At 42.3% G+C, this 22,635-nt stretch overlaps 1 long non-coding RNA gene and 1 pseudogene across 1 annotated transcript; one reads left to right on the top strand and one right to left on the bottom strand.

Annotated features, from left to right (window-relative positions):
* Positions 1-3,424: 3,424 nt before the first annotated feature.
* On the bottom strand, positions 3,425-5,773 carry LOC147914031 (protein phosphatase 1 regulatory subunit 3G pseudogene; annotated as a pseudogene).
* Positions 5,774-21,752, top strand: LOC147914030 (uncharacterized). The gene is made up of 3 exons (XR_015555990.1): positions 5,774-6,448; positions 19,017-19,138; positions 19,730-21,752. It is a non-coding gene; the product is annotated as an uncharacterized LOC147914030 (long non-coding RNA).
* Positions 21,753-22,635: the final 883 nt, after the last annotated feature.

Here is a 22,635-nt window from a genome sequence, read left to right as displayed (position 1 = left end):
AGGTGGCCTCAGGCTAGACTCACACTAAAGTTTTGGCTAATTAGGGGTCCTTGAAGTTTATCACAGGGAAACTGATGTCCCGAGAATATCAAGACACTGAAGCTCACAGACCCCAGCTCCTCCGCTTCCTTGTACCACAATCCACCATCCATCGAGGAGGCAGACAGCCAAGGACATCCACTTGCAGATTCCCCTTAGCTCACCATCCCCCTCCCTGCAAGAAGCATAACGAGACCAAACGCAGTCTGGTGGGAAGGCACCAGCCAGCAAGGCCACATGCTTCCCCTCCCCTGCCTAAAATCCCAAAGAAAAGCCTTACCTTTTTCACTTTGAGGAGGTGGATTTGAGTTTTAGCTCCCATCTGCTTGTGTGGCTGCCTTTCAATAATTAAAAAGCCCCTTTCCTTGCCATAAGCCTGGTGTTCCAGTTTTTATTTTTGGCCTCTCTTGTGTGGCGGGTAAAAGAACCTGTGTTTGCGTCCAGTAACACTGGCACACCCTCAACTACTGGGAGCTATTAACATAGGCTGCTTGGATAATCACAGAGGTTTAAGAGACAACCAAGAGCTAGGGCAGGGTTGAATGATAAGGTTCATCTCTTACACAAGGCCAACCCTTCAAGACTGAGATGAAATAAATATGGGAATCCTATTACTCAGGGAACAACACTTGTCAAACAGGAGAGGATGCTCACTGAATAAAATACTCTCGGTGTAATGAAGGGAAGAAAGTCTTCAGTGGTCACTTGTTCTTTAGTGAATATGAAAGTCCTCACACTGAGGAGATGCCAAATCTAAAGTCAAAGTGGAAAATCCTTCACCTGGCATTCACATCAGAAAACTCATACTGGGAAAATACTCTATAAAGAACTTTTCAGTGTGCCATTGAGGCAAGAATTCAGACCTTTGTCAAATGTCTTATTATTATAAATATACAGCATAAAGATGTAGACTGGTGAAGCGTTTGGGGAAATGTTGAATGTAGTATGTGATAACAAATAGCAAGAAATGAAGCAAGCCCATTTCAATAGACTAGGACTTGCAAATATGTAGGCGTCAGTAGTTGCTGAAAATCTGTTGAGTGAGTATGTGTCTTTCAAAACCATAGAACATTGTGCTGAGTAAGAAGGGGCCAGTTTTCCTTTAATACTCTGGCACTGTTGATCAGTTAGTCACTTTCTGTTTTTATGAAGTTGTAAACATAATTTCAAAGACTGGGATTCATCAGAAATAACTTTGAATATTAACTGAGAAATGTATAACACAATATGCTGTGTGTTAACTATTATATTAGTGTTCAAACATATATGTACATGGCAAGGACGAATGGCAACAAGGATAAATAGACACATGCTTTGTGATTAAACTCTGATGTTTCATTAATTCTACTACTTTAAAATTTTTATTTAATATTGCCCTCATAATTTAAAAAGGAATTATAAATCAATTTAATCTTTAACAAAGGTGCTAGTCTTGGAGAACTGTGGGTACCAGGGCAGAAAATCTCTAGAATTCAGAGTCAGGCAGTGGTTCATTCTGTACATGAGAACTTTGTGGCCAAGGGCTTTTTTCAAGAGCGCCATTTTCAGAATGTGTTAGAACAGCAGGGGTTCCCTATACTAATTCACGTGAACACAAAGCACTGCCCCCTGGAGACCCATTTGTAAGGCCACCCTTCAAAGAGTCACTCTTTGCTGTAGATGAATGGTCCTAAAAGGGAAAGTGCTGGGAGAAAGATCAGCACAGAGAGAATGTCTGTTTTGTCAGTTAAACCTGCAATAAGATTAGTAGGGAGAGGGTAGGAGCTGTATGATGAGGAGCTGGCCCCTCTTCAGATCAATTACTTTTTCTATGTCTGCGGAAACATTCATTAAAACCGTGAGGTCCACTGAAGTCTAATGGTTTGAGGTATAGTATCCAAGGGGTCTATATAGCACATGATGCTGGCTGCAACGTTTGTGTGCATGTGTACGCGTCTGTGTGGGGATACATATGCACACATGCATGCACACGCACATAAGCCAGCGAGAGCAAGGGAGAGAGTCTAGAGTATCTTTCTGATCCTAAAGGAAATGTGACTCAGAATCATTGGCATAAATGTGTCATGCAGGAGAAGAATCATCTAAATCACCTTATTCAGGGCCGGCCCCGTGGCTTAGCAGTTGCGTGCGCTCCGCTGCTGGCAGCCCGGGTTTGGATCCCAGGCGCGCACCAACGCACCGCTTCTCCGGCCATGCTGAGGCCGGTCCCACATACAGCAACCAGAAGGATGTGCAACTATGACATACAACTATCTACTGGGGCTTTGGGAGAAAAAAGGAGGAGGATTGGCAATAGATGTTAGCTCAGAGCCGGTCTTCCTCAGCAAAAAGAGGAGGATTAGCATGGATGTTAGCTCAGGGCTGATCTTCCTCACAAAAAATAAATAAATAAAATAAAATAAATAAATAAATAAATAAAAATAAAAATAAATCACCTTATTCACTCACTCATCAAACTGTCAATTATTAACAAATATTTACCGAGAATTTCGAAAATTTCATAACTTGGATTGTTATGAGGATTAAGGTGTAAATAATACAATGTTCTTAACTTCATAGAACTCTACATCTAATACAGGCAATAAAAATACACTGCAAAATAAAATTTCTGGTATTAAAAAGCAAACATAAGTGTTTATACATTGTATAATTACAAAATATTTTTTACTAGTCTACAATGAAAAGTTGGCACTTTATAAAATAAAACTGACATTTAAAAGATTGTCAATTCTAGTACTTTGAAAGTCTATATATTTTCATAAAGACTGAGTTCTTAAAAATATTTTACAAAATTTTGAAACTTTGACAAGCTACTCTGCAAGATTTAGGGAGAGTGAAGCTAGATTTCCTTGCCTACGAGCCAGGTTTTGTGTTCACTATATTATGAAATAAGTACTTTTAAAATTAATTGTTTGAATTCCAAAATGTATTTTTGAAAATCAATAATGTTTTTATAAGAATAGAAAATCTGCTGTACATGCCTCTTAAAATTCCATTTGTCATCTATTTTATTTGAGATTCAACAGGTTACTATTTTAAAGGATGCTATACAAGAGGATATCTATTTTGATTACTAGATTGGGCTCCTAATTTTATTCTAATTTAATTTTAAATAATTCAAAACAATCTAAAATAACACATTATTACCATATAAACCAGTATGTCCCAAAAGGTGTTACAGGCTATATACACTATTGATAAATTTGAACTAAAATATATTTATAAATATATAAGAAAAATACAAAATGTATATCCATGTGTTATTACGCAATAATGCACTTTTAGGAAAGAAATAGTATACTAGATGCAAGAATACCTAAAAGTTGCATGAAAATGTTTTTGTATTTAATCACAGAAAATGTAATTCTAATAATTGGTTATTTTTATTGTTATAAAGTTTTTACAAGCATATGTAAATTATGTATTCATTATATCATCAATGTGACCATTTTTATAGTTTGCTTTACTCCAGGTGTAAATTATAGCTAATTCTTGATAGTTTTCTATCAATAAATTATTATTTAAGAAACTTTCCATGATCAATTAAATCTGGCAAACACCGCCACAGTCAAAAGGGACGTCTCCAAACCAAAGTTCAAAGTAAACAGTTTGATGGCTTAAGACACCCCACTCTGTGGCTCGGAAATAGCTGGCAGTTTTGTAGTTGATGCTAATCCAGACGGGCTCTAGTTCAGTTACACCGATTCTCATCATTTCTCAAGATGGAAGAAGGCAGCAAGGGGACTCCCCCCTCCAGTGCAGTACCAACTGCACATTTGGTGTCTCAGTATTTATTCGAACCAAGAGGACTGAGAATAAAGGAAACAGTTTACCTTTACCTAAAGGTAGTTTATTCCAAGTGGCAAAATTCACTAAAAGTTTAACTGCTTTTTAGGTATAACTCTCAGTATATAGTGTTAAAAAATATCACTTTTCTAGAGCACGAGTTGGCAAAGATTTATAAAGGGCCAGATAGTAAAAATTTTAGACTTTGCCATATGACCTCTGCTGCATCTACTAAACTCTGCCATTGCAGCTGGAAAGCAGCCATAGATAAAAGGTAAAAGGAGCATGGACTGTGTTCCAATAAAAGCTTATTTATGGACACTGAAATCTGAATGTCACTTAATTCTCATGTGTTGCAAAATAGTATTCTTTTTGTTGAATTTTTTCAACCATTTAAAAACGTAAAAGCCATTCTTAGCGTGCAGGTCCTACCAGCACAGGCTGTGGGCAGAATTGGGCTCATAGGTTTGCCATGGGCCATGCCCTGTTCTACAGAGCAACAACGAAACCGTCCCTCCTCAGAGACTCCCACTGCAAAACAAATTGGTTGTACTGGCCATGTGCCGGAAAATAAGAAAACTAAAGCCAAAACAAAACAAAAAGTACCAAGGGCTAACCATGGTGTGAAGGAATCAAGGCCTCCCCCAGGATGCCCACCTGCCTCACTCATGCATGGCCACCTCATCTCAGCATCTCCAGCCACCAGCAGTGAGTGAAGGCCATCCAGACCCCATGCCCAGGGTGCTGCCAAGTGCAAGGTGATCTAGTTCTGTGCAGCATTTACTTGCTTGGCATGTTGCATCATCCGTCAAGTCACCACTACCTGCTGTGGCTCTGAGAGGGGCAGAAAGCTGCCTTTCCATCATCCACCCCCTGCACTTGTAGTCCAGTGATTGAGTACAGCTTCTATCACTGCCAATGGTCCAAAGGAGTCTAGCAGCTGATTTATGCTGTCTACACAAAGGGAGGTGGGTCTCTGACAGGCTCTTGTGGTTCACAGCCAATGCCTACGGATTACTCTGGCATTTCAATTCACCAAATGTCTTATTTTGGCGGGGAACAAAACGCCTTCCACAGAACATTTTTAAAGGTTATTTTTGCCCAGTATGGGAAATCTGGGCCCTTTCACACCAAAGAGGAAGGATCAAAGAAGGGGCGAGTGCGGCGTAGTGTATAGTTGGCTCCCGAGCTGCTGTCCCAGTACTAGCCCTGCGCAAGAGCTTATCAGACAAGGAATTGGCCTGGCATGTCCTCCGTCTTCCCCCTCCTTGGGCTGCAGGTCTGGAAGCAGGAAGAGCGAGAAGCAGAAGCGCTTCTCGGGCATCCCCAGACCCCGGCCAGGAGACTCCCGACGGCACCTCTGGCTGTTGTGGCTCCACTGGCTCTGGCTGCAGCTCTGCCGGCACTTCCAGGAAGGAGTGCCCCTCCGTGAAGGTGGAGCGACCGTACAAGGCCCACCGCCCGGCGCAGCCGAGCACCGGGCCGGACCGCGTCACCTGCGCGCTCCCTGCGGCCGAGCAGCGCGCGCGCTCCAGGCACTCGTGCTACCACCGCAGCGCTCGCCCCGGGAGCGGGCAGAGCGGCGGGAGCCGTGGAGGCGGCGCGGAGAGGGGCGTGGCCGCGCCGTGGACCGCAGGCCGCGGAGGCGCTCGGGCGCCTCGGTGCGTACGGCAAGCGGCCGAGGCGGAAGTCCCGCGCGCGGCACCTTCGCCTCTCCGGCCTCTCTGAAGAGCCTCCCGCTGCCAGGCTCAGCCCCAGCGAGGTGGAGGACTGCGCCTGCTTCTTGCACTTGGTGCAGCCACTGTGCGCGCCCCCGGCGGGCTAGTCGCCTCCGCCCCGCGCCTAGTCTCAAGGTCTTTGCTGCTGCCGCTGCAGGAACTTGGCTGCCTGCAAGATGGGGAGGGCGGGCAGGGAAAAGAGCGCGGGCGCGGCGCTATTCCAGCAGCTCCTCCTGCCCCCGGAGGCGGCCTCTTCCTCCAGGGACAGGGCCTGTCTCAGAGCTGAGCGTTGGTGCTCTGGACGTGCCGGCGCCGTCTGGCCACTCCCCTTCAAAGTACCCTTGGGGCGGGCAGCCCCACAGGGGCAGTGGGGAGCGGAGGAGGGGGGTCTAAGAAGGGCTCAGGTCTGGGGGCCTCCAAAGCTGGCAGCTGCGTCCCCAGGGTCTCTGGGGCGCCGTCCTGCTTGGAACTTGTTCGGATCACACAGCCCCGGCTCAACGTTCCTTTGAGACTGAACTCCTCTGGGGACCGGAGGAGGCCCCTCGCCGGCGCTGGCTCGGCCTCCCCGCCCAGAGGAAGCTGGAAGGTGCTGACCCACGCAGACGGAGAGTGTGGAGCGCTTCCCTTTCCTTCTGTTCCTTCCTTCCCCAAACCTCAAGGCGCCTAGGGCTTCAATCCTACTCGGAAACTGACGCGACCCGGCACATTGACCTCTAGGAGCTTCTGAAAGCCTGGAGGCCCAAGGTGCCCTGCCCAACCCCCATTGTCGGCGCGGGCTGGGCATTGGCGAGTCTGGGCGGGCCTGGCGCGGAGGAACCAACACTGCCTGGGCCAGAAATGCCGGCGGGCCAGGAGCAAGTCCCGGCTCCCTTCCCTAGTCCAACCGGCCTCACCCGAAATTGAAAGTAAGCTTTACCGTTCTTAAGACTTGTCTCTCTCCTTGTCTTTCTCCCTAACCCAGGTGGTCCCGATCTCCCTCTGGGGTCCCCAACGCACTGATGCATTTTGTTTTTGTGTCCAGTCATTTGACTGCCGAGGCCTCACTCCTTGGCTTTTAGATGGCCACCTTCTCCCTGTGTCCTCACAAGGTCTGAACTCTGCACGGGCATCCCCGTTGTATCTTTGTGTGTCCAAATTTCCTCTCTTAAAGGGACAACAGTCATATTGAATCAGGGCGTCCCTTAATGACCTCACTTTATTTTATTCACCTCTTTAAAGGTCCTATCTCTAAATACAGTCACATTCTGAGGGATTGCGGGTTAGGGCTTCAACATATAAATTTGGGTGGATACAATTCAGTCCATAACAGCTTATAAAGATCTTCCCTGTCTCAAGATCATATAAATATTTATATTTTCTTCTTGAAGTTTATGGTATAAAATTTTATATTTAAATTCCAATTGGACTTTATTTTGATGTGTGGCATTGTTTTTGTTGAGAAATATATTATACAAAGAAAGGTACATAGATAATATAAATGTATAGGTTAAAGAATAATAGTAAAACAAATATTCATATTCTCACCCCCCAGCTTCAGAAATAGAACATTCTAATTCCTCTGTGTATCTCAACCTTCTGACATTCCCTTGCTTCCATTAGAAATTTCCACATGCATATGTATTCCTGGACAATACATTGGCTTTTCCTCTTTGGCTTCTTTTTTTTTTTTTGCTGAGGAAGACTGGCCCTGGGCTAACACCCGTGCCCATCTTCCTCTACTTTATATGGGTGCTGCTGCCCCATGCACACTTGTGCTGCTGCTCCTAGGTTATCTGGGGCTGCTGGCAGCACCACTGCCAGGGGCCCTGGGTTCACAGGTGTCGCTGTTGCTGTCAGGGGGCCAGGTTCTTGTATGCAGCCCTTACTGCTGGTAGAGCCAATGTTGGGGGTGCTGCCACTGGTGGCTGGGTCACAGGTTCTGCTGTGGTTCCTGAAGCCTTAGATTGCAGGTGCCACCTGCCATTGCTGGGGGAGGAGCAGGGGCTAAGCTGAAAGTGTTGTTGCTGGCCCTGCAGTCTCTGGTCACTGGCATGCACCAGTGTGCTTTTTGAGAGTTCAGGTCAGGGCACCCTGCTCCTACTGGTGAAATGCACATTTTGGTTGCTGTCCCCACTGCTGGAGAGACCAGCGCCAATGCCAGGGGAGGAGGATGGGGCTGGGTTGGTGGCACCACTCTGTGTCCTGAAGCCTCAGGACGTGTGTACCACCTGGCACTGCTGGCAGGGGGCAGGGCCACAGCCTCTGGTTTTCAGTGCTGGCGGGTGCCAGTGGTGTGCTCTGAAACCTCAGATCAGAGTACCCCACCCCTGCTGGGGAAATTCACATTTTGGATGCTGTCTCCACTGCTGTAAAGACTGGCACCACTGCCAGGGGAGGGGGAGGGCTCTGGGTCACTGGCTCCCTTCTTTGTCCTGAGTCCTCAGGATGTTTGCACCACCCGCCACCACATGGGGGGCAGGGGTGAAGCTACGAGTGCCATGTTTGCCCTAGTAAAAGCCTATGGTCATTGGTGTTCACGCCAGTGTGAAGATCCACATTTTGGACCATCAGTACCAGGGGAGAGGGAGGGGGTTGCTCCCCTAGTTCCACTGCCTGCCAGAGGTCCAGTCCACCTACCTTCAGATGTATAGATGCATGGATCACTCAGGTGTTCTGGTGCGCTGTGCAGGGAGTGCTTTGTTGGTCACTGGATGTCTGACTGGTTGTAATTTAGAGGGGAGAGACAAAGGGAATGACTCACTCTGCCATGATGCCAATGTCATTCCTGATGTCTTTTGATAAGCAGGAGTTCTTAATTGTAATACAGTTACATTTATCAATCTTTTTCTTTCTGATTTCCACTTTGTGTGACTTTTTAAAGTTCTTCATTTCTCTGACATCATAAAAACATTTTCTTATGCATGCTTCTAAAGATTTCATGTGTTTTTCTTTCACCTTTGATCTTCAGTTTATCTGAAATTGATATTTATGCATTGTATAAGATAACACACTCATTTTTTAATATGGAAACCCAATTATTTTTTTAAAAAATGACTCTTTGATGAAAAGTTAGCCGTTTCCCTGCAGATCTCGGTGCTCGTCCTGACACGTGTCCCAGTTCCCTGTGAGGCTGGGTCTGCTCCTGGCCTCCCTGTTCTGCTCCTTTGGTCTCTATTTACTGGTCCCTGCACAATCTCACACTGTCCTTATTACGATAGTTTGAGAATAAAGTTGCTTTCTTTTTTGTTTATCTTGGAAAGCAAGTCCCCTAATTCATTATTTTTCTTATACTTGCCTCTCAGTATGGGTTAGGGAGTGTCTGCTGGAATTTATCCAGCAGTAAGGCTGGACAGCGCCCTACCAACGTTATGAACCAAGAGTAGAGTGTGAATGGTTCCACAAAAGAAAATCAGGGTGCTTTTCCAAGAAAAAGATGGAAACAAATGTAGTACAAAGAACAGCTATAACCTGTTGAAGCATGTTGAAAAATATAAAAAATTTGATTTCTGAGGAATTTTTCTTGGTATGCCAATGGTGACTGTTAGTAAGCATCATTTGTTTTTTGTAAATGTTTACAAACCATTTATTTTATAATCTATCATAGAGTTTTATTAGGTTTACAATTGATAGCTTACAGAATATGATCTTTTCTTCTTTCTGAAATAAAAAAAAAAACTTTTTTTTTTTTTTTTTTGTGAGGAGATCAGCCCTGTGCTAACATCTGCCAATCCTCCTCTTTTTTTGCTGAGGAAGATTGGCCCTGGGCTAACATCTGTGCCCATCTTCCTCCACTTTATATGGGACGCCGCCACAGCGTGGCTTGCCAAGCAGTGCGTCGGTGCGCGCCAAGGATCCGAACCAGCGAACCCTGGGCCACCACAGTGGAGCACGTGCACTTAACCACTTGCGCCACCAGGCCGGCCCCAGTAAAAACATTTTTAAATGATTTTTTCCTCCATAGTTTTTGACAATGAAAGTTGCTGTGCAAGCACATCTTAAAGTTCTTTCAGTAATTGGAAAAAGAACTGAACTCATTTAAAACAACTGTGTGGTCTCTTTTTACATTCTGGGTGTCATTTCTTCTCAAGCCTATTCTTTTCTTAAACTCTTTTAGACTGGAGATCAAGTTTCTGTTTAATGGTGTTATTCCATTTACTATTTTGTTAATATTAGATGTTCTTCAAGTGATAGAGTTTTCTGTCTGTCTTCTTGCTCTTAACATAGTTAAAACACATACATTATCCTTTTTTGTGTGTGTGTGTTAAGATCAGCCCTGAGCTAACATCCGTGCTAATCCTCCTCTTTTTGCTGAGGAAGACCGGCTCTGAGCTAACATCTATTGCCAATCCTCCTCCTTTTTTTTTTTCCCCCAAAGCCCCAGTAGATAGTTGTATGTCATAGTTGCACATCCTTCTAGTTGCTGTACGTCGGACGCTGCCTCAGCATGGCCGGAGAAGCAGTGTGTCGGTGTGCGCCCGGGATCCGAACCCGGGCCGCCAGTAGCGGAGCGCGCACACTTAACCTCTAAGCCACGGGGCCGGCCCCATTATCCTTTTTAAAAATTATTTTCGCAGGCTTTTAGCACTGTCTGTCATTTAGTATTCCTGACATTATCAATGTCACTTGTACATCTATATTATATCTAAGCTTCTCACTATTTCCCCACTCAGGGTGAGCCTGCTACTTCTGAATCCTCCTTGATGGTGTCTGTCTGTAATCACCATCAGGATCTGGCACACTTGACTGCTTGCTGTGCCTTCCTGCCTGACAGTCATGTCTGCTGGAGACTCTGGGGCTGCATCTTACGTGAACATCAAGCTGTGTAGTTCACTTTGAAGGCATGGACTCTGGGGGAGTGGGGAGTCGGGTATAAGCTTCTCTACTGGATCTTTTATTTGTTTGTTTTAAGTAACGTGCAGAGATTCTAATTGAGCCAGCCACTATATATCTTCATATATAGAATTCATAGACTTCTTCAAAGTAGGCAAATGTTGGTGGCACAGTCTAACTCAAAAAGGAAGTTAAAAGCTCCCCCTGCTCTACTTCGCTCCCAGGGAAGAGGAGCTTTAATGAAAATCAAGACAAGAAACATGGTGCTCCTGTTCTAGCAAGCAGAGCCAAACTGTAGTAAGTTTCTCTTGGGTGTGACCCCCCTCACTTGGATTGCTTCTCTTGTCAATCTTTTGTTTTCTCTGATGTTTGCTAATATCTGGGGCTGCCTCCTGCTGAAAAGGGTGCCTTCACCTAAAAATCCTATCTAGACTGTGTGAGTGACCAGTGGAAGGACTGGGTTGAATGGACAGCTTAGGCCAGTTCTGTGGCCTCAGGGGAGACTGGCTTGCTTCCTTAACTTCGTCTCTCTGTGCACTTTTTACTTCAGAGCACTGAGACATATGGGGACAGGATTCAGGGTGGGCGTAAGGAAAAGGACCAAGAAAGCTGTTCACCTTGCCTTTCATGCAGATCTTAAGGCAGAGTGGAGAAAGGAGACTTACAGCTCGTTCTGTCCATTTAGGCAGATTATCCCAGGGCAAATATTTCCCTGGAATTTGTGATGATCACAAGGGTCTGCTTTATGGACTTAAGAACTTGGGAACCTGCCTCTCTTTGACAGTAATTATTTGATTGTAAGAGAACTCAATTTCACTGATTAAAATCAATATGGAGATTTATTATATGATATGTGGATATCATACAGACCTCAAGGGCAGAACATATACTGAGGCCAGTAAGTGACTGGAGCGAAAACTAGACTCCTGTATTAATCATGATCATCCTTTCCATTTCTATGCCATGGTGTCTCTGCTTCAGTCTTCAGTCTTCTCTCTCCATACAAATACAGATACTTTTCTGCCTCTCTCTCATTAAGATTTATTATAGTGACTCTTTATGAATATATTTATGTAATAAAATTGCTATTTTTTTGTGTATTTGTAGTTTTATGCCAATCCATTTATTAACTTATGTTTAAAGGTAAATCCATTTTGTCTGAGATTGTCCTATCTGGCTTGATTTAAATTTTAAGTCCAGGTGCTCAAAAGACTAAATAGAGTTCCTGTCCCAGTACAAATTCCCTGGAGATGGCATCTGTCTGGCTCAGTGTGATCATCACTCACCCCTTCTCCCATTTGGAGTCCAACTCAACTGAGAATTAGGGACAAAAGTCAGAGTGTGATCAAGGTATCCATTTTATTTCTGGAAAAGCTAGGTTGTAGGGTGTGAGTTGGTCCTACTACTAGAGTGGGGACCTTATGCTATCTTCCCATTGAAGTGGACTGACTCACACACTCACTTACAGAACTAACTACGGGTTAGGTAGGTTGATGAAGCCTTCTGGATAGGGTAACAGAGCAGGAGGATGAGAAAAGCACAGAGCAGACATGCCACATTGAAGCAGAGAGCCAAAAGCTTGGGTCCCTGAAGAGCTGTGGCCCTCGTCAATTCCACACACGAGACCAATGGACGTCAGTCTCCCCTCAGTACTACCAACGTCTCATTCTGTAGGGAGAAGAAAACAGTTGTGGGGAATTGAGGAGATTGCTTCCGTACTGTTCTCTCTTGGAAGTGCACGTGAGAACACAAGGGTAAAGAAATAGCTTCCTCAAAATCACTAGCTCAACTGGTTCAGCCTGCTCAAGAGGAGTTGTGGAAGCAGGCAGGCCTATCAGAACTAAAACTTTCTAGAACAGAAGGTGGGTACATGGGCACCCTAGAGGGTGTCCACTACACCAACCATTGTCTTTTTTCTGATTAGTCATGCTAGAGTTTATTGATTTCATTAATCTTTTCAAAACACCAAATTTTAGCTTTCTTAATTGTCTCTCTAGTTCATCTACTTACTTTTTTTTTTTTTTTTGTGAGGAAGATCAGCCCTGAGCTAACATCCATGCTAATCCTCCTCTTTTTTTGCTGAGGAAGACCGGCTCTGAGCTAACATCTATTGCCAATCTTCCTCCTCTTTTTTCCCCCAAAGCCCCAGTAGATAGTTGTATGTCATAGTTGCACATCCTTCTAGTTGCTGTATGTGGGACGCAGCCTCAGCATGGCTGGAGAAGCGGTGCATCGGTGCGCGCCCGGGATCCGAACCCGGGCCGCCAGTAGCGGAGCGCGCGCACTTAACCGCTAAGCCACGGGGCCGGCCCCATCTACTTTCTATGTAATTGATTTCTGTTCTTTTTATTCACTTCTCCTCATTTACTTGGGTTGGATTTGCTCATTTTTTTTTTCTAGCTTCTTAAAAAGAAACTTAGATAATTGGTTTTAAACTTTTTTTTTTTCCTAATGTGAGCATTTAAAGCTATACATTTCCCTCTAAGCACTGCTTTAGCTACACTGCACCAAATTTGGTATGTTGTATTTTTATTATTATTCTGTTTGAAATATTATGTGTTACTTGTTATTTTCTCTCTAAAACATAAGCTTTTAAGAAGTATATTGTTTAATTTACAAATATTTAGAACTTTTCTAGATATTCTATTATTGATTTCTAAACAAACTTTGTAATATTTTGGTATTTATTGAGCCCTGTTTTATGGCCTAGAATATTTTGGTGAATTTCCCATTTTTTCCAAAAGAAAGTGATTCTTTTTCTGCAGTAGTTAGGTGGAATATTCTATATATGTCAGTTATGTAAAGATTAATAGAGTTATACAGATTTTATATATTCTTACTGATTTATTTTTGGTCTAGATGCTCTATCAACAAAGTTGAATTATATTTTTTATTTTTCTAAACTCTTTTTCCATCATTCACTTTTATACTCCATGATAGAAGTTTACTAAAAGTATATAAACTCATTTATGGCATTTCACAGGCAACTATAAATGATAAATTATGCTATTAAAGTTCAATGTATATATAAAGGAGATAGATAAACCAGCTTAGTTACTTGTTAACTAATTCATAAACTGACCATTAAATATTTAATGTTTTAACATTACAAAACCCTAATTCTCTTTTTTTTTTTTTTATTTATTTTTTTCCCCCAAAGCCCCAGTAGATAGTTGTACATCATAACTGCACATCCTTCTAGTTGCTGTATGTGGGACGCGGCCTCAGCATGGCCGGAGAAGCGGTGCGTCGGTGCGTGCCCAGGATCCGAACCCGGGCCGCCAGCAGCGGAGCACGCGCACTCAACCGCTAAGCCATGGGGCAGGCCCCTAATTCTCTTCTAAATGTCATTATTTCCAAATGATGGTAGCCAAAGTCTTTATAATAAGTTTATGAAATTTCAGTTTCTCATTTTGTCAGTGTTCCCAACCAGGCATTTTCAATTACCATTAAGGAATAACAGACCATAGATCACTCTCCAACTTCTGTTTTCCATCCCAAATATTGATTTTCCTTCAATCCAAAATATTGATAACCTTTACTTTGTTTATTTCTCTTTGCTTACTTATACATCTGAAGATTAGATTGAGGGGTAGCAGGGCCCTTTATGGTTGAGATTTTTAGAACACTAAAGATAAGACAAAAAAAAAATCAATACATTTTCACTGACTTCAGATGTGACTCTATGTCTGTAGACGTAGAGGGACTCATTTTCTCACAGAATGCCGACGAGACTTTTCTTTCATCCATTCAACTAACATCAATTGAGAATCTAAACAGTGTCAGGCACTGGGGTGGAGGGCAGATCTGCATGGGTATCGGCTCAAAAGTCAGCGAGCCCTCCTCACTCCTCTTCTCATTGAAATGAGCCTCCCTTCCCCATGAGGGAAGCCTGGAAGTTCTCCTGAGGAAATGATATCAATCTGAGACCTGCACATTATACAGGTGATGAGCAGGAAAAAGAGTATTCCAGGTAGAGAGGAGACAACAGAGGGAGAAAAGGGCTTGGTATGTTCAAGAAACTGAAAGAAGGGTGGCATAATGAGAGTATAGTGAGCACAAGGTGAGATGCAGAGAGAGGCAGGAGCCAAATCAGCAGGGTATGATAAAGGATTTGTGGATAAAGCATTCTCTTATCCCCTGATACTCTTCTTATGTGTTGGTTTGAACACTTATTTTCTATTGCTGAAAGAGAGAGAAACATAATTAGGGAAGAGAATAAGAAAGATACATCTGTACATACGCAAGAGAGAATACACAGCTTGAGCCTGAAACCTGGGGGTGTGGTGAAAAAGTGAACCAGAAAATGAGAACCATAACTCTGCCATCCCATCATAGAGAAAAAGCAACTGGTAAGACACGGCAAATAGTCAATTCAGTAACTCAATTCAACAGATATTTAAAATTTCCTCTGGGCAGGTGTTTGTGTTAGACACCGTGAGATCCCAAGAAGAGTCACCACAGCCATGGGCTCTGGTAGAAATTGGGAGAGGGTACGTAGAATGGGAGAAGTCTAGCAGGGGATGAATGGGAGAGATAATTAAGAGAGAAAACTCATCAGAATCTAGCATTGTTGATTGGAATGCAGCCATTAAAATATATCAAAGTCTGGAGGAAGTATTTTTGGTGGGGTTCAGGGAGGTGTATACGTGTGTGTTTATGCTCTGGAGACAGGAAGGGGTAGAGCAGAGACGACCGAGTTTTAAAAGCTGAGATTGGCTACACTTTCCTTATCCTCTTGTCCCCTATCTTAGTGGTTCTTGACCTTGTCTTTCCATTAGAATCACCTAGGGAGATTAAAAAAAATACACGACAAAAGACTCAATCCGATCAGCAGAGCAATTAGAACAGAGTCTGCAGCAGTGGGATTGGATAGGAGCATATTTAAATATTTCCCTGAATATTTTAAATTGTAGCCAGAGTTGAGAACAGAGGGCCTAGCCTCTACTTTGGAGGAAAGTCTAAACTGATGGAAGACTAAATATTTGAATTACCTTTTTGGATATTCTTATTTTTTCTGGAATTTCAATAAATGTTCTCAAAATATACATTGATATCATCATCTAAATGATTGCCTCAGAGACTAAATAAGTATTGTTAATTATGATGTACTAATGTGTTAACTTACCTAGAGGAAATATGTAAAAACTAGACAAATTTTATTTAGAGATTTTTGAGTTTATGAATGTAATCTGAAGGTTGTCTAGGCCTTAGGTCTTGTAATAACAAAGTAATAAACAAGTAAGTTTTCATTGATACTCCTACCTCTCAAATCCACTAGCCATGCCTAGCACAGGACCTCAGCTCTCTCATGGTCCACAGTTCCTTAACCTCTCCAGCATCCCTTGGGATTGTCTGGATGTGTGTCTTATACATCATCTTAACCACTTTCATTGTCTACATGTTACCTTCTCTGACTTGATTGTTCCTCCAGGGCCTGGTTGACTGTCATTTCTACTTGGCCAATTGCCATACGAATGCAGACTGGAGCAATTTGCCAGAGTTTGATTCTGCCCAGGTCTCTGCGACTCCTCCTTTCCCTTGGACATCTGCTTTCATTGCTCTCATCACACTGATCCAGGCACCTACCTCCCAACCAATTTATTCAGCTGCCCTACTACCCTCCAGGGCTGGTGAGACTGTTTCTGTTCACAGAAGGCGGCTGTTCATAGCTGCTGTTGCTGCTCTGCTGCTTCTACATGCTGCATCTCCATCACCTGTATCTGGAACTCTGCTCTGCCCACTGACGACAGTAGCCACCACTGCCTCTAAACCACTCCTGAGGTTCTCCCAGGCTCTTTTTGAATCATCACACTCACTTCCATATCATCACTAGGTTCATGATGTTTTGCTGTGCATTGCCTCACAGACTTACAAGCTTCCAGGACTTTCCTTTCCCTGCTGAAATTAAAGCACTTTTCCCCATATCTGGCTCTATTGGAGAGTCCCAGAGCTGACTTTCTTGAGCCCCTGCTATTACTGCTCGTGTAGCTTTATTCCCACTTGGATATTGGATGCATAGGGGCTGGGGTGCATCAAGTAACAGCCACTAGGTTTGTCTGGAACTACTGAACCCCTCTGATCATTAACCTTGTTTCCAAGATTGTCTCATGAGGTGACACTCATTTCCCATGGGGGGATCTCTCTCAGGGGCTCACTAACCACACTTCTCATTTTGTTCATTTCCTGTCTGCAAAGTTATCAGCTACACAAGAACGATCTGAATCCTCACTGTGGAAGAAGGTTGAGGATGTCATGTGGAGGCTGCTGGTACACACCTAAGTCAATGCTTCCTCCCAACTCTACCCGTGAGCCATTACCCCTGGAGAGGGTCCTCACTACATCTAGATTAGCTGGTTTTGAATGATATTGCTTTGTGTTTTTTTTAAGCCACTGAGACAACTTTACAAATCATATTTCTTGTGATTTTATTTATTTTAGAGTATGATTAACTTTCAAAGTGGAAGGAGATCAACAATCTCATTTGATAGTTAAAGAAAAAACAACAAAGTCCATGGATGTAAAGTTTTCAGTTCGACTAATTATTGCCCGAGTGTATATAACAGTTTTGTGTTGGGCACTGAGAAATTCAATGGTAAATACGAAATGGTTTTGATCCTGAAGGAATTCGCAGTCTAGCACAGGGGAGACAACTACCAGTAACACAATGTGAAATGCACTGCACACACAAGCTCAAGTGAGGGAGTGATTAATTTTGTCAGGGGTTGGGGGAGGTCATGGATATGTCGGAAGAAGTAATATTTTAATTGAGACTTGATTAATAAGGGGCAATGTATTGCAAGGGAGGGGTCATTACAGGCCGAAAGAATCTCTCGAGAGAAGTTTAGTTGTGGGAAGAAATATGGCATGTGGGCCAGCAGTGAGTCGCCTGGTGGTCAGAGTGGTAGAAGATGAGCTTGAGAGAGCACGCACTGGACTACTAGTGAGAGTATTTAGACTCCTCTGAGGATTCAGTCTTAAACAGGGGACTAAGATGATCAGATTTGGGTTTTAAAAGGACACTCTCATAGATTGAATAAGGATAGACAGGAAGAAAATAGAGCAATTAGAAATCTGTTGCAATATTATTGATAAAAAATCATGAAGGTCTGAATGAGGAAATTCAGTGATATTTTTGAAGGTAGAATCCATAGGAATTGTCTGTGGTCCTAGAACTCATGTCTGGGACTATCTCTCCAACATTCCATCATTTGTACCTTCCTAATGATTCATTTACAAATATAGTTGTTAAGGTGTATTGTGAAATTACTGTGTAGGCCCTATGGTAAATACCTTACATCCATTATCTCATTTAATCTTCTCTATAGCCCTATGGATTAGGTCATATACCATCATTTTACAGATGAGGAAATCAAGTCTTCGAGAGGTTAAAATAATGTATCCTATGTCATGGAGCAAGAGAGAATCAGAGCTGGGGTTTGACCAGGTATCCTGTTAGAACATAATAGCCTGATAGCTACTGTTATTGCATCACAAGCAGTGTAAGTGAAGTAAAAATACCTCAAGAAATAAAATATCTTGGATACCTTACAGCTCTGCTTGGTAAACCCCTACCACTTCAGGAAAAAATATAACTCTATTTATCAAAAATGTCCAGTGGTGATAATGAACACTCGCTCTCTCATTTGTCCGTCTAGTAAGCACTCATTGGGAGTCAGGAGCTCAACAGCACTGGCTGTGGTCTCCTGTGACTCCTTCCAGCAGACACCTTGCCCTCACAGCACGTAAAGGTTGCTAAGGAATGGGATTGAGCTCGCTGACCCTCCCACCCTCATCGTGATTTTCCTTCATTCTCCTGATCCTCTTTCTCTACTTCCGTGCTGTCTTCATAATGCACTTACCTTGATCATGTTGATTCAGGTTGACACATGACCCAGGATTTCTTGGCTCTTGATCTCAACTCTACTGTTGGTACTTCTTTTCTCCCCCTTGGCTTGGTGCATTTTTGAGAACTCTCAGCTAAACTGGCCCTAGAAACTTCTCCTCTTCCTATTTGTCCATATTGGTCAACTCCCAATCCAGATGCCGTGGGAGATGCAAAAATGGCACATATTGATGTGCCCTCAAAGAATTTGCAGCGCAGTGGGGACATGAGCCCTGTGGCTGACTATCGTCACAAGGTCAAGAGTGTTCTGTGTCACAGGAGAGGTGTAGGTAGAGGGCTACAGGAAACACAAGATGGACACGTCAATTCCTCTTCAGAACAAATTTGGTTACGAATAAATTTAAAAAGACCTATTTTTTCTATAGCACAGAAATGCATGTGTGTGAAATGAGGTCATTTACAATATTAAATCACTGCTCTGTAGTTACTATATGTATAAAGAGGAGCCTTGGTCAATTTTGGAACAATTTATAGAATAACTAAATAAACTATAAATATGTATGTACCCTTGCGACTGATTTACAATCTAAGAAGCCTCCTTCTTTGGGTTACCACATTGCTGATATTTGTACACAGCAGAATTTTATTCAGTGGTTTCCTGTGATGGTTTTGATTTGCCAACCATCCCTCTATGACCTCCTGACATTGCCCTGACATCAGCTGTGCTGTCTTTTCTAGTCCAGTGCATGCTTCTCATCTCTCCAAACTGGATCCAGTCAATTTCCTCTGAATTAACCTAATTTAATCAAAATCACTAGGGAGAAGACCAGATTGGCAACTGCAAGTGACACCAAAGAGCCCTAAACCATCACTGTAATGAATTGGTGGTATGGGGCAGGAAGCACAAATTTCTACTGACTTCTTACATACTCATCAAAATGTAAGTTGGTACAATCCTGTCAAAGGGTGTATTAATCTGTTGCAACCTCAGACTCCTTTGGAATAAATGGGGTGTGAAGAATAAATGAATTCCATCCATACCTTCTACAGTTCAGGAACACTTGTGTGTGAGGCTATTTCAATGGAAAGGTTTCAATCAAATATAAACACAGATTTATATTTTCTAATATAATATTAGATTAAATAATTTTAAATGTGTAGTATTAAATAATTTTTGGTGTAGTACTAAATAATTTTTGGAAGAGCTGAGATGCAAATAAGCATATCAAAGAGTAATTCGTTGAGTTTTATATACCAACAAAATAAAAGAAGAATCAAAATTAAACACTCTTTCTGACCTATCTCTGATGAAGAGTTATAAAATGCAAATTTGGAAAACCTTTTTCTCATGTAAAAGCCAGAAAAACATTTAAAACCTATTGAGTAAGATTTTATAATATTATCAACATAAATGATCTCTATCTTTACTGAATTTGAGTAGTACTATTCAGTTATGAGTAATGGGAAAAAATCTGTGAACACAAAAAATAATTCTAACACAGCTAAAATATTTTATGTCCACTGCATGTAGTAACTCCCTCATTTTGAACTTGAAGAGATACAAGTAAAGATGGTACCTGGCTGGTCACGAGATGGAAAGACTGTGATTGCTCCGTGATTCCTCTCTTCTATAAAACAGTACAGCTGTTGAAGTCTGGACATGCTGGTGTGCTTGAGTCTCTTGGAAGCCGAAAGAGTCTGCCTTGGGGCTCTGGGGGCAGAACTGAGTTACCTCTTGGGAGGAGGTGATGAGGCAGGAGACACAAAAACAGGAAGGTCATTAATTTGCAGATATTGTTGGAATTACCTTGGATTCACATTACATATAAAATCAAGGGTTTGAAGCAGGTTTAAATATATTTCAATTAAACGTTAACCTAAAAATAAAGAGCTGGAAATAAAAGCAAATAAGCATTTATTTGGGATCAAAAAATTGCAATTCAGGGTACACAGATTCAGGTAGAAACACAGTGTCCCCTCTACAGGAAAGAAACTCAGGGTTTTTATGGGAAAAGGGGGAAGATGAGAAAAGTTGTATTAAAGAAGAGTTTGTTGGTGCTAGAAGAAGTAAGGCTAGATTTGTACTTTATTGATTGATTAGCAATTCAGTCATTGGCAAAGTCTAATTTTATCAGTCCTTACAAATAGGATATTCTTGTTCTTACAGATTTTTTAGAATGTTGGCAGTTTCGTCCAGTTTGGAAGTTAAAGAAAACAAGACATGCAGATTATATAAACTAATTCTATTTTTCTCAAAACCCTAAGGGAACATACCAGTCATCTACTTTCTTGTCTCTGTATGTGTTTCTTCCTATGTTTGGGTTCTCTAACAGTCCTTCTAGAAACTTTCTCCTCCTTCAGATCTTTTTCTCAGATGCCCTGCTTCCCCCGGGGTGAAGCTGCCTCTGATTCCCTTCACCATATTGTGCTCCCAAGGCTGGCCCTTTGCTGTGAACATACCTTGACTGCAGTATTACCAAATCTTACTAACACTGTTGATTTTACTATAATGCCTGTCTTCTCACTGGACTGAGGGCTCTGTGAGGTCACAGGCAGCATTTTTGATTCTTATATACCCAGCACCCAGTGCTGTGCCTGGCTCTTCCCAGGAACTTGAATAGTTGTTAAATGAATTAAAAATAGAACAGAGAAAAGATGTGACCCAAAGAAGCAATTAGAATTTAGAAAAAATTTATAGGGGAGACACTAAAAACAAGATCAGGAGAAAAGAAGAAAGAAATGAAAGTTCAAAGGAAGTGCAGTGAAATGTTGTTAGTGAAAATATCAGCAATTAGTAATCTTAGTCTTCATTTATTTTTATAAATACAGAAAAGTTAGATCTAGCTATTATCAATAAGCAAATATAAAAAGATTTCTTATCAAGGACGTTTGATACACTGAATAAATATTACTTCTGAGTTTTAATGTTATTTTGAATCCCTTACTCTTAAGAATGACATTTTATTGTGTATTAATGTAAATAGAAACAATTGTTTCTGTGACCACATCCTTTCATTCAGTTAAGGAATATTTATTGAGTGTTCAATATTTGATGGGCTAACTTGTAGAATAAAAAGGTGAGGGCCAGCCTGGAGTTGGTGTCCTTCTGAGGCATGTGTGCATCACATTTAAGCCTTTTGAAGGGTTAGCTTCCCCATGTGAAAAGGGTGTTTTTTAGAGAGGATGGTTCCAAGGTGGGTTAGCATACCAAAGGAGGGAAACATTGCAGTTTCAAAGCAATATACTTAAAATTTCCAAAAACAGCCTATGAGAAACAGCACTTCTTAAGCAAGTTAGGTATAAAAAATTACCAAAAATGTATTACAGCCACAATCCCAGCCTTTGGAGTAGTACTTAGAAAGTCCATTAAAAAGACACATAGATAGTTTTTTTTACGTCAAGTTTATACTCCTTTGTTGCAGCATAAATAATTCCTGGTTTAGAACTTCAATTTAAAAAACAAAAAAACATGCAGAGTGCTATTCCTCAATGTGGTTTTAGAAAAATTTAATTCAAGAACGTGTAGGGGCCAGCCCTGTGGCTTAGCGGTTAAGTGCCTGCACTCCGCTACTGGCGGCCCGGGTTCGGATCCTGGGCACGCACCGACGCACCGCTTGTCCGGCCATGCTGAGGCCACGTCCCACATACAGCAACTAGAAGGATGTGCAACTATGACATACAACTATCTACTGGGGCTTTGGGGGAAAAAAAAAAAAAAGGAGGAGGATTGGCAATAGATGTTAGCTCAGAGCCGGTCTTCCTCAGCAAAAAGAGGAGGATTAGCATGGATGTTAGCTCAGGGCTGATCTTCCTCACACACACACACACACACACACACACACACACACACACAAAAGAACGTGTAGTGATCAAGATTAGGCAAAACTGGGAAATACATACTCACCATAACAACTATAATTTAGGTCAAAAGAAGTGAGCCATCCTCTACCCAGTGTCTAACAGTGAGTGTGGGTGGAATGGGAAAGCTGCTAATCTGGATGTTTTATCTTGTTTTTAATATCAGATGGATAATGCATTCTTTAGATTATCCACAGTAAATATGTTTTAGAAACAAAATTCTACTTGATATTTTGAGGAACCCACCCTACATTCTTTGGGTTAATTTCTGTGTTGATTTTTACATTACTAATCATTGTACTGCTATAGCTAAGTCAACTAAATTATATAATGCTGCTCAAAAGATCTACATACAGCAAGGTCTTTGCTTACCTAAAAAGGAGCTTTTTAAAATAAAGGAAGATAGGGGCCAGCCCGGTGGCGTAGCAGTTAAGTGCGCGTGCTCTGCTGCTGGCGGCCTGGGTTCGGATCTCGGCCAGTACTGAGGCACCGCTTGTCAAGCCATGCTGTGGCAGCGTCCCACATAAAGCGGAGGAAGATGGGCACAGATGTTAGCCCAGGGCCAGTCTTCCTTGGCAA

The sequence above is a fragment of the Ceratotherium simum genome, chromosome 23, assembly GCF_057802395.1.
Source record: "Ceratotherium simum simum isolate JZ-2026a chromosome 23, ASM5780239v1, whole genome shotgun sequence".
Lineage (NCBI taxonomy): Eukaryota > Metazoa > Chordata > Mammalia > Perissodactyla > Rhinocerotidae > Ceratotherium > Ceratotherium simum.
The sequence above is the reverse complement of the archived record's forward strand: the minus strand, read 5'-3'. Positions and strand labels throughout refer to the sequence as shown.